This window comes from Vicugna pacos, unplaced genomic scaffold (genome assembly GCF_048564905.1).
Source record: "Vicugna pacos unplaced genomic scaffold, VicPac4 SAC-SAT, whole genome shotgun sequence".
In the NCBI taxonomy this organism is placed as follows: Eukaryota; Metazoa; Chordata; class Mammalia; order Artiodactyla; family Camelidae; genus Vicugna; species Vicugna pacos.
The window spans coordinates 37754477-37765708 of NW_027328721.1; positions in this window are offsets into that span (position 1 = coordinate 37754477).

Here is an 11232-nt window from a genome sequence, read left to right on the forward strand (position 1 = left end):
CCCCACGCAATGACAATGGTTCCGGAATCCTGAGCGTGGGGAGGATCCACCAACGGTCGGCAGCGCGTGGGCTCTAACGGAATGCCTATGCTCGTCTCCCCTGAGTGTTTTCCTAATGTCTCTGTGGCAGGGAATGCTAGGGGTGATTGCAGGATATCCCAGTGACCAAGGCTGCCTCCCCATCGTCAGGGAAGATATTTCCCGGACTTCCCCGAACAGGGAACACCTGTGACTGAAGAGAGCTGCGTGGAGTTGTCTCTCGAGCTCCCCCACGCACTGACAATGTTTCCGGAATTCTGAGCGTGGGGAGGTTCCACCAACGGTCGGCAGCGCGTGGGTTCTAACGGAAGGCCTAAGCTCGTCTCCCCTGAGGGTTTTCCTAATGTCTGTGTGCCAGGGAATGCTAGGGGTGATTGCAGGATATCCCAGTGACCGAGGCTGCCTCCCCAAGGTCAGGGAAGGTTTTTCCCGGACTTCCCCGAACAGGGAACACCTGTGACTGAAGAGAGCTGCGTGGAGTTGTCCCTCGAGCTCCCCCACGCACTGACAATGGTTCCGGAATCCTGAGCGTGGGGAGGTTCCACCCACGGTCGGCAGCGCGTGGGTTCTAATGGAATGCCTAATCTCGTCTCCCCTGAGGGTTTTCCTAATGTCTCTGTGCCAGGGAATGCTAGGGGTGATTGCAGGCAATCCCAGTGACCGAGGCTGCCTCCCCAAGGTCAGGGAAGGTATTTCCCGGACTTCCCCGAACAGGGAACACCTGTGACTGAAGAGAGCTGCGTGGAGTTGTCTCTCGAGCTCCCCCACGCACTGACAATGGTTCCGGAATCCTGAGCGTGGGGAGGTTCCACCAACGGTCGGCAGCGCGTGGGTTCTAACGGAATGCCTAAGCTCGACTCCCCTGAGGATTTTCCTAATGTCTCTGTGCCAGGGAATGCTAGGGGTGATTGCAGGATATCCCAGTGACCGAGGCTGCCTCCCCAAGTTCAGGGAAGGTATTTCCCGGACTTCCCCGAACAGGGAACACCTGTGACTGAAGAGAGCTGCGTGGAGTTGTTTCTCGAGCTCCCCCACGCACTGACAATGGTTCCGGAATCCTGAGCGTGCGGAGGTTCCACCAACGGTCGGCAGCGCGTGGTTTCTAACGGAATGCCTAAGCTCGTCTCCCCTGAGGGTTTTCCTAATATCTCTGTGCCTGGGAATGCTAGGGGTGATTGCAGGCAATCCCAGTGACCGAGGCTGCCTCCCCAAGGTCAGGGAAGGTATTTCTCGGACTTCCCCGAACAGGGAACACCTGTGACTGAAGAGAGCTGCGTGGAGTTGTCTCTCGAGCTCCCCCACGCACTGACAATGGTTCCGGAATCCTGAGCGTGGGGAGGTTCCACCAACGGTCGGCAGCGCGTGGTTTCTAACGGAATGCCTAAGCTCGTATCCCCTGAGGGTTTTCCTAATGTCTCTGTGCCAGGGAATGCTTGGGGTGATTGCAGGCAATCCCAGTGACCGAGGCTGCCTCACCAAGGTCAGGGAAGTTATTTCCCGGACTTCCCCGAACAGGGAACACCTGTGACTGAAGAGAGCTGCGTGGATTTGTCTCTCGATCTCCCCCACGAACTGACAATGTTTCCGGAATCCTGAGCGTGGGGAGGTTCCACCAACGGTCGGTAGCGCGTGGGTTATAACGGAATGCCTAAGCTCGTCTCCCCTGAGTGTTTTCCCTAATGTCTCTGTGCCAGGGAATGCTAGGGGTTATTGCAGGCAATCCCAGTGACCTAGGCTGCTTCCCCAAGGTCAGGGAAGGTATTTCCCGGACTTCCCCGAACAGGGAACACCTGTGACTGAAGAGAGCTGCGTGGAGTTGTCTCTCGAGCTCCCCCACGCACTGACAATGGTTCCGGAATCCTGAGCGTGGGGAGGTTCCACCAACTGTCGGCAGCCCGTGGGTTCTAACGGAATGCCTAATCTCGTCTCCCCTGAGGCTTTTCCTAATGTCTCTGTGCCAGGGAATGCTAGGGTTGATTGCAGGATATCCCTGTGACCGAGGCTACCTCCCCAAGTTCAGGGAAGGTACTTCCCGAACTTCCCTGAACAGGGAAAACCTGTGACTGAAGAGAGCTGCGTGGAGTTGTCTCTCGAGCTCCCCCACGCACTGACAATGGTTCCGGAATCCTGAGCGTGGGGAGGTTCCACCAACGGTCGGCAGCGCGTGGGTTCAAACGGAATGCCTAAGCTCGTCTCCCCTGAGGGTTTTCCTAATGTCTCTGTGCCAGGGAATGCTAGGGGAGATTGCAGGATATCCCAGTGACCGAGGCTGCCTCCTCAAAGTCAGGGAAGGTATTTCCCGGGCTTCCCCGAACAGGGAACACCTGTGACTGAAGTGAGCTGCGTGGAGTTGTCTCTCGAGCTCCCCAACGCACTGACAATGATTCCGGAATCCTGAGCGTGGGGCGGTTCCACCAACGGTCGGCAGCGCGTGGGTTCTAACGGAATGCCTAAGCTCGTCTCCCCTGAGGGTTTTCCTAATGTCTCTGTACCAGGGAATGCTAGGGGTGTTTGCAGGATATCCCAGTGACCGAGGCTGCCTCCCCAAGTTCAGGGAAGGTATTTCTCGGACTTCCCCGAACAGGGAACACCTGTGACTGAAGAGAGCTGCGTGGAGTTGTCTCTCGAGCTCCCCAACGCACTGACAATCGTTCCGGAATCCTGAGCGTGGGGAGGTTCCACCAACGGTCGGCAGTGCGTGGGTTCTAACGGCATGCCTAAGCTCGTTTATCCTGAGGGTTTTCCTAATATCTCTGTGCCAGGGAATGCTAGGGTTGATTGCAGGATATCCCAGTGGCCGAGGCTGCCTCCCCAAGGTCAGGGAAGGTATTTCCCGGACTTCCCCGAACAGGGAACACCTGTGACTGAAGAGAGCTGCGTGGAGTTGTCTCTCGATCTCCCCCACGAACTGACAATGTTTCCGGAATCCTGAGCGTGGGGAGGTTCCACCAACGGTCGGTAGCGCGTGGGTTTTAACGGAATGCCTAAGCTCGTCTCCCCTGAGTGTTTTCCCTAATGTCTCTGTGCCAGGGAATGCTAGGGGTTATTGCAGGCAATCCCAGTGACCTAGGCTGCTTCCCCAAGGTCAGGGAAGGTATTTCCCGGACTTCCCCGAACAGGGAACACCTGTGACTGAAGAGAGCTGCGTGGAGTTGTCTCTCGAGCTCCCCCACGCACTGACAATGGTTCCGGAATCCTGAGCGTGGGGAGGTTCCACCAACTGTCGGCAGCCCGTGGGTTCTAACGGAATGCCTAATCTCGTCTCCCCTGAGGCTTTTCCTAATGTCTCTGTGCCAGGGAATGCTAGGGTTGATTGCAGGATATCCCTGTGACCGAGGCTACCTCCCCAAGTTCAGGGAAGGTACTTCCCGAACTTCCCTGAACAGGGAAAACCTGTGACTGAAGAGAGCTGCGTGGAGTTGTCTCTCGAGCTCCCCCACGCACTGACAATGGTTCCGGAATCCTGAGCGTGGGGAGGTTCCACCAACGGTCGGCAGCGCGTGGGTTCAAACGGAATGCCTAAGCTCGTCTCCCCTGAGGGTTTTCCTAATGTCTCTGTGCCAGGGAATGCTAGGGGAGATTGCAGGATATCCCAGTGACCGAGGCTGCCTCCTCAAAATCAGGGAAGGTATTTCCCGGGCTTCCCCGAACAGGGAACACCTGTGACTGAAGAGAGCTGCATGGAGTTGTCTCTCGAGCTCCCCAACGCACTGACAATGATTCCGGAATCCTGAGCGTGGGGCGGTTCCACCAATGGTCGGCAGCGCGTGGGCTCTAACGGAATGCCTAAGCTCGTCTCCCCTGAGGGTTTTCCTAATGTCTCTGTACCAGGGAATGCTAGGGGTGTTTGCAGGATATCCCAGTGACCGAGGCTGCCTCCCCAAGTTCAGGGAAGGTATTTCCCGGACTTCCCCAAACAGGGAACACCTGTGACTGAAGAGAGCTGCGTGGAGTTGTCTCTCGAGCTCCCCAACGCACTGACAATCGTTCCGGAATCCTGAGCGTGGGGAGGTTCCACCAACGGTCGGCAGCGCGTGGGTTCTAACGGAATGCCTAAGCTCGTTTATCCTGAGGGTTTTCCTAATATCTCTGTGCCAGGGAATGCTAGGGTTGATTGCAGGATATCCCAGTGGCCGAGGCTGCCTCCCTAAGGTCAGGGAATGTATTTCCCGGACTTCCCTGAACAGGGAACACCTGTGACTGAAGAGAGCTGCGTGGAGTTGTCTCTCGAGCTCCCCCACGCACTGACAATGGTTCCGGAATCCTGAGCGTGGGGAGGTTCCACCAACGGTCGGCAGCGCGTGGATTCTAACGGAATGCCTAAGCTCGTCTCCCCTGAGGGTTTTCCTAATTTCTCTGTGCCAGGGAATGCTATGGGTGATTGCAGGCTATCCCAGTGACCGAGGCTGCCTCCCCAAGGTCAGTGAAAGTTTTTCCCGGACTTCCCCGAACAGGGAACACCTGTGACTGAAGAGAGCTGCGTGGAGTTGTCTCTCGAGCTCCCCAACGCACTGACAATGGTTCCGGAATCCTGAGCGTGGGGAGGTTCCACCAACGGTCGGCAGCGCGTGGATTCTAACGGAATGCCTAAGCTCGTCTCCCCTGAGGGTTTTCCTAATTTCTCTGTGCCAGGGAATGCTATGGGTGATTGCAGGCAATCCCAGTGACCGAGGCTGCCTCCCCAAGGTCAGGGCAGGTATTCCCCGGACTTCCCCGAACAGGGAACACCTGTGACTTAAGAGAGCTGCGTGAAGTTGTCTCTCGAGCTCCCCCACGCACTGACAATGGTTCCGGAATCCTGAGCGTGGGGAGGTTCCACCAACCGTCGGCAGCGCGTGGGTTCTAACGGAATGCCTAAGCTCGTCTCCCCTGAGGGTTTTCCTATTGTCTCTGTGCCAGGGAATGCTAGGGGTGATTTCAGGACATCCCAGTGACCGAGGCTGCCTCCCCAAGGTCAGGGAAGGTATTTCCCGGACTTCCCCGAACAGGGAACACCTGTGACTGAAGAGAGCTGCGTGGAGTTGTCTCTCGAGCTCCCCCACGCACTGACAATGGTTCCGGAATCCTGAGCGTGGGGAGGTTCCACCAACGGTCGGCAGCGCGTGGGTTCTAACGGAATGCCTAAGGTCGTCTCCCCTGAGGGTTTTCCTAATGTCTCTGTGCCAGGGAATGCTAGGGGTGATTGCAGGATATCCCAGTGACCGAGTTTGCCTCCCCATGGTCAGGGAAAGTATTTCCCGGACTTCCCCGAACAGGGAAAACCTGTGACTGAAGAGAGCTGCGTGGAGTTGTCTCTCGAGCTCCCCCACGCACTGACAATGGTTCCGGAATCCTGAGCGTGGGGAGGTTCCACCAACGGTCGGCAGCGCGTGGTTTCTAACGGAATGCCTAAGCTCGTCTCCCCTGAGGGTTTTCCTAATGTCTCTGTGCCAGGGAATGCTAGGGGTGATTGCAGGCAATCCCAGTGTCCGAGGCTGCCTCCCCAAGGCCAGGGAAGGTTTTTCCCGGACTTCCCCGAACAGGGAACACCTGTGACTGAAGAGAGCTGCGTGGAGTTGTCTCTCGAGCTTCCCCACGCACTGACAATGGTTCCGGAATCCTGAGCGTGGGGAGGTTCCACCAGCGGTCGGCAGCGCGTGGGTTCTAACGGAATGCCTAAGCTGGTCTCCCCTGAGGGTTTTCCTAATGTCTCTGTGCCAGGGAATGCTAGGGGTGATTGCAGGATATCCCAGTGACCGAGGCTGCCTCCCCAAGGTCAGGGAAGGTATTTACCGGACTTACCCGAACAGGGAACACCTGTGACTGAAGAAAGCTGCGTGGAGTTGTCTCTCGAGCTCCCCCACGCACTGACAATGGTTCCGGAATCCTGAGCGTGTGGAGGTTCCACCAACGGTCGACAGCGCGTGGGTTCTAACGGAATGCCTAAGCTCGACTCCCCTGAGGGTTTTCCTAATGTCTCTGTGCCAGGGAATGCTAGGGGTGATTGCAGGCAATCCCAGTGTCCGAGGCTGCCTCCCCAAGGTCAGGGAAGGTATTTCCCGGACTTCTCCGAACAGGGAACACCTGTGACTGAAGAGAGCTACTTGGAGTTGTCTCTCGAGCTCCCCCACGCACTGACAATGTTTCCGGAATCCTGTGCGTGTGGAGGTTCCACCAACGGTCGACAGCGCGTGGGTTCTAACGGAATGCCTAAGCTCGTCTCCCCTGAGGGTTTTCCTAATGTCTCTGTGCCAGGGAATGCTAGGGGTGATTGCAGGATATCCCAGTGACCGAGGCTGCCTCCCCAAGTTCAGGGAAGGTATTTCCCGGACTTCCCTTAACAGGGAACACCTGTGACTGTATAGAGCTGCCTGGAGTTGTCTCTCCAGCTCCCCCACGCACTGACAATGGTTCCGTAATCCTGAGCGTGGGGAGGTTCCACCAGCGGTCGGCAGCGCGTGGGTTCTAACGGAATGCCTAAGCTCGTCTCCCCTGAGGGTTTTCCTAATTTCTCTGTGCCAGGGAATGCTAGGGGTGATTGCAGGATATCCCAGTGACCGAGGCTACCTCCCCAAGGTCAGGGAAGGTATTTCCCGGACTTCCCCGAACAGGGAACACCTGTGACTGAAGAGAGCTGCGTGGAGTTGTCTCTCGAGCTCCCCCACGCACTGACAATGCTTCCGGAATCCTGAGCGTGGGGAGGTTCCACCAACGGTCGGCAGCGCGTGGGTTCTAACGGAATGCCTAAGCTCGGTTCCCCTCAGGGTTTTCCTAATATCTCTGTGCCAGGGAATGCTAGGGGTGATTGCAGGATATCCCAGTGACCGAGGCTGCCTCCCCAAGGTCAGGGAAGGTATTTCCCGGACTTCCCCGAACAGGGAACACCTGTGACTGAAGAGAGCTGCCTGGAGTTTTCTCTCGAGCTCCCCCACGCACTGACAATGGTTCCGGAATCCTGAGCATGGGGAGGTTCCACCAACGGTCGGCAGCGCGTGGGTTCCAACGGAATGCCTAAGCTCGTCTCCCCTGAGGGTTTTCCTAATGTCTCTGTGCCAGGGAATGCTAGGGGTGATTGCAGGATATCCCAGTGACCTAGGCTGCCTCCCCAAGGTCAGGGAAGGTATTTCCCGGACTTCCCTGAACAGGGAACACCTGTGACTGAAGAGAGCTGCGTGGAGTTGTCTCTCGAGCTCCCCCACGCACTGAAAATGGTTCCGGAATCCTGAGCGTGGGGAGGTTCCACCAGCGGTCGGCAGCGCGTGGGTTCTAACGGAATGCCTAAGCTCGTCTTCCCTGAGGGTTTTCCTAATGTCTCTGTGCCAGGGAATGCTAGGGGTGATTGCAGGCAATCCCAGTGAGCGAGGCTGCCTCCCCAATGTCAGGGAAAGTATTTCCCGGACTTCCCCGAACAGGGAACACCTGTGACTGAAGAGAGCTGCGTGGAGCTGTCTCTCGAGCTCCCCCACGCACTGACAATGTTTCCGGAATCCTGAGCGTGGGAGGTTCCACCAACGGTCGGCAGCGCGTGGGTTCTAACGGAATGCCTAAGCTCGTCTCCCCTGAGGGTTTTGCTAATATCTCTGTGCCAGGGAATGCTAGGGGTGATTGCAGGATATCCCAGTGACCGAGGCTGCCTCCCCAAGGTCAGGGAAGGTATTTCCCGGACTTCCCCGAACAGGGAACACCTGTGACTGAAGAGAGCTGCGTGGAGTTGTCTCTCGAGCTCCCCCACGCACTGACAATGTTTCCGGAATCCTGAGCGTGGGGAGGTTCCACCAACGGTCGGCAGCGCGTGGGTTCTAACGGAATGCCTAAGCTCGTCTCCCCTGAGGATTTTCCTAATGTCTCTGTGCCAGGGAATGCTAGGGGTGATTGCAGGATATCCCAATGCCCGAGGCTGCCTCCCCAAGTTCAGGGAAGGTATTTCCCAGACTTCCCTGAACAGGGAACACCTGTGACTGAATAGAGCTGCGTGGAGTTGTCTCTCGAGCTCCCCCACGCACTGACAATGGTTCCGGAATCCTGAGCGTGGGGAGGTTCCACCAGCGGTCGGCAGCGCGTGGGTTCTAACGGAATGCCTAAGCTCGACTCCTCTGAGGGTTTTCCTAATGTCTCTGTGCCAGGGAATGCTAGGGGTGATTGCAGGATATCCCAGTGACCGAGGTTACCTCCCCAAGGTCAGGGAATGTATTTCCCGGACTTCCCCGAACAGGGAACACCTGTGACTGAAGAAAGCTGCGTGGAGTTGTCTCTCGAGCTCCCCCACGCACTGACAATGGTTCCGGACTCCTGAGCGTGGGGAGGTTCCACCAACGGTCGGCAGCGCGTGGGTTCTAACGAAATGCCTAAGCTCGTTTCCCCTGAGGTTTTTCCTAATGTCTCTGTGCCAGGGAATGCTAGGGGTGATTGCAGGATATCCCAGTGACCGAGGCTGCCTCCCCAATTTAAGGGAAGCTATATCCCGGACTTCCCCGAACAGGGAACACCTGTGACTGAAGAGAGCTGCGTGGAGTTTTCTCTCGAGCTCCCCCACGCACTGACAATGTTTCTGGAATCCTGAGCATGGGGAGGTTTCACCAACGGTCGGCAGCGCGTGGGTTCCAACGGAATGCCTAAGCTCGTCTCCCCTGACGGTTTTCCTAATGTCTCTGTGCCAGGGAATGCTAGGGGTGATTGCAGGATAACCCAGTGACCGAGGCTGCCTCCCCAAGGTCAGGGAAGGTATTTCCCGGACTTCTCTGAACAGGGAACACCTGTGACTGAAGAAAACTGCGTGGAGATTTCTCTCGAGCTCCCCCACGCACTGACAAAGTTTCCGGAATCCTGAGCGTGGGGAGGTTCCACCAACGGTCGGCAGCGCGTGGGTTCTAACGGAATGACTAAGCTCGTTTCCCCTGAGGGTTTTCCTAATGTCTCTGTGCCAGGGAATGCTAGGGGTGATTGCAGGATATCCCAGTGACCGAAGCTGCCTCCCCAAGTTCAGGGAATGTATTTCCCGGACTTCCCCGAACAGGGAACACCTGTGACTGAAGAGAGCTGCGTGGAGTTGTCTCTCGAGCTCCCCCACGCACTGACAATGTTTCCGGAATCCTGAGCGTGGGGAGGTTCCACCAACGGTCGGCAGCGCGTGGGTTCTAACGGAATGCCTAAGCTCGTCTCCCCTGAGGGTTTTCCTAATGTCTCTGTGCCAGGGAATGCTAGGGGTGATTGCAGGATATCCCAGTGACCGAGGCTGCCTCCCCAAGGTCAGGGAAGGTATTTCCCGGACTTCCCCGAACAGGGAACACCTGTGACTGAAGAGAGCTGCCTGGAGTTTTCTCTCGAGCTCCCCCACGCACTGACAATGGTTCCGGAATAATGAGCATGGGGAGGTTCCACCAACGGTCGGCAGCGCGTGGGTTCCAACGGAATGCCTAAGCTCGTCTCCCCTGAGGGTTTTCCTAATGTCTCTGTGCCAGGGAATGCTAGGGGTGATTGCAGGATATCCCAGTGACCTAGGCTGCCTCCCCAAGGTCAGGGAAGGTATTTCCCGGACTTCCCTGAACAGGGAACACCTGTGACTGAAGAGAGCTGCGTGGAGTTGTCTCTCGAGCTCCCCCACGCACTGACAATGGTTCCGGAATCCTGAGCGTGGGGAGGTTCCACCAGCGGTCGGCAGCAAGTGGGTTCTAACGGAATGCCTAAGCTCGTCTTCCCTGAGGGCTTTCCTAATGTCTCTGTGCCAGGGAATGCTAGGGGTGATTGCAGGCAATCCCAGTGTCCGAGGCTGCCTCCCCAAGGTCAGGGAAAGTATTTCCCGGACTTCCCCGAACAGGGAACACCTGTGACTGAAGAGAGCTGCGTGGAGTTGTCTCTCGAGCTCCCCCACGCACTGACAATGGTTCCGGAATCCTGAGCGTGGGGAGGTTCCACCAACGGTCGGCAGCGCGTGGGTTCTAACGGAATGCCTAAGCTCGTCTCCCCTGAGGGTTTTGCTAATATCTCTGTGCCAGGGAATGCTAGGGGTGATTGCAGGATATCCCAGTGACCGAGGCTGCCTCCCCAAGGTCAGGGAAGGTATTTCCCGGACTTCCCCGAACAGGGAACACCTGTGACTGAAGAGAGCTGCGTGGAGTTGTCTCTCGAGCTCCCCCACGCACTGACAATGTTTCCGGAATCCTGAGCGTGGGGAGGTTCCACCAACGGTCGGCAGCGCGTGGGTTCTAACGGAATGCCTAAGCTCGTCTCCCCTGAGGATTTTCCTAATGTCTCTGTGCCAGGGAATGCTAGGGGTGATTGCAGGATATCCCAATGCCCGAGGCTGCCTCCCCAAGTTCAGGGAAGGTATTTCCCGGACTTCCCAGAACAGGGAACACCTGTGACTGAATAGAGCTGCGTGGAGTTGTCTCTCGAGCTCCCCCACGCACTGACAATGGTTCCGGAATCCTGAGCGTGGGGAGGTTCCACCAGCGGTCGGCAGCGCGTGGGTTCTAACGGAATGCCTAAGCTCGTCTCCCCTGAGGGTTTTCCTAATGTCTCTGTGCCAGGGAATGCTAGGGGTGATTACAGGATATCCCAGAGACCGAGGCTACCTCCCCAAGGTCAGGGAAGGTATTTCCCGGACTTCCCCGAACAGGGAACACCTGTGACTGAAGAAAGCTGCGTGGAGTTGTCTCTCGAGCTCCCCCACGCACTGACAATGGTTCCGGACTCCTGAGCGTGGGGAGGTTCCACCAACGGTCGGCAGCGCGTGGGTTCTAACGGAATGCCTAAGCTCGTTTCCCCTGAGGTTTTTCCTAATGTCTCTGTGCCAGGGAATGCTAGGGGTGATTGCAGGATATCCCAGTGCCCGAGGCTGCCTCCCCAAGTTCAGGGAAGGTATATCCCGGACTTCCCCGAACAGGGAACACCTGTGACTGAAGAGAGCTGCGTGGAGTTTTCTCTCGAGCTCCCCCACGCACTGACAATGTTTCCGGAATCCTGAGCATGGGGAGGTTCCACCAACGGTCGGCAGCGCGTGGGTTCCAACGGAATGCCTAAGCTCGTCTCCCCTGACGGTTTTCCTAATGTCTCTGTGCCAGGGAATGCTAGGGGTGATTGCAGGCAATCCCAGTGACCGAGGCTGCCTCCCCAAAGTCAGGAAAGGTATTTCCCGGACTTCTCCGAAAAGGGAACACCTGTGACTGAAGAAAACTGCGTGGAGTTGTCTCTCGAGCTCCCCCACGCACTGACAAT